Consider the following 1,506-nt stretch of genomic DNA (forward strand, 5'->3'; position numbering starts at 1 on the left):
AAATGCGTAACTCTGGGTGGTTCCTATGTAGAAAAAGACTAATAACTGTGCCAAGTTTCGTTGCTCTACTGCTATAGGAAGTGGGTCAGGGGCATTACTTATTGAACGCCTCTCGTAAGATCTCTTTCCTCTCTCTCTTTGTAGCTCATCCGACACCATATTTACATATATCATTATACTAATTACCTCAGTATTAGTAGAGTGATGCAATGCCTTGCATTTTTTGGTAACCTCTCTTGAAGCTCTAAGTTCAATCCCGCTACCGACAGCATTTATTGTCACCCTTATGGGGTCGATGAAGTGAAGATACTAGCGATTGCCTATGGATTCCGCTGTACATCGCCATCGCAAACATATCTGCTTTTATCAATATTAAAAATATTTAACAGCTTATCTGTATAGTAATATCATAAATGTTAAAAATAACAGCTTCAAAAGTTTCTCAAATGGTCAGAGTACTTGGTATATTTAGCCTTTAGGAAAAGAAAAAAAATGATAAAAATTCTGAAAGAAATATAATCGTAGATAGATTCCCTTTTAATTATAATTCGGCTTGATCAGGAGCAAGAAGAAGAAGAAGAAGAAGAAGAAGAAGAAGAAGAAGAAGAAGAAGAAGAAGAAGAAGAAGAAGAGAGGAGGAGGAGGAGGAGGAGGAGGAGAAGAAGAGGAAGAAGAAGAAGAAGGAGGAGGAGGAGGAGGAGGAGAAGAAGAAGAAGAAGAAGAAGAGGAAGAAGAAGAAGTAGAAAAAGAAGAGGGAGAAGGAGGAGAAGAAGAGGAAGAAGAAGAAGAAGAAGGAGAAGGAGAAGAAGGAAAAGGAGAAGGAGAAGAAGAAGAAGGAGAAGGAGAAGGAGATGAAGAGAGAAGAAGAGGAGGGAGGAGAAGAAGAAGAAGAAGAGAGAAGGAGAAGAAGAAGAAGAAGAAGGAGGAGGAGAAGAAGAAGAAGAAGAAGAAGAAGAAGAAAAACAACAACAACAACAACAACAGCAGCAGCAGCAACAAAAAAGCAGTCGGTGTATTGACCAAAACGAAAGGACAGGCACTCGAAGTCGTTGGGCAACAGCTATAATGACAGGATGTACAGTGTCCTATGTTAAGCCGAGGAACTTTATATTATTCGATCTCCCACTTCGGAACTGCGCATAGCAATTTAACACATATTAACTGCGAGAAGCACATTCAATTCCATTCAGCCAAATTGAACACTGGATCCTTTTGATGCATGATGACTATTAACTGACGTCAAAGACCATGTGATTACTTCAAAGTGTAGAAAATGTATTTAAAGCGTTATTAATCATTTCGGTTCCATCCGCTTACGCGTACAATCGTCCAAAGGCCTTTTTAACCAATAGCTTCATTCGCATAACACATAATTCCTTTTACCCAATATATGGATGCGCATATTTCAGACGCGAGACTTTTAACTCAAGGCTCTATAGTTACTTTTATGTCCTTTTTTATTATCAGAGATTACACAGAAATTATGTATGTGCATAGACACAGAGA

This window comes from Octopus sinensis, unplaced genomic scaffold (genome assembly GCF_006345805.1).
Source record: "Octopus sinensis unplaced genomic scaffold, ASM634580v1 Contig09782, whole genome shotgun sequence".
Taxonomy (NCBI): domain Eukaryota; kingdom Metazoa; phylum Mollusca; class Cephalopoda; order Octopoda; family Octopodidae; genus Octopus; species Octopus sinensis.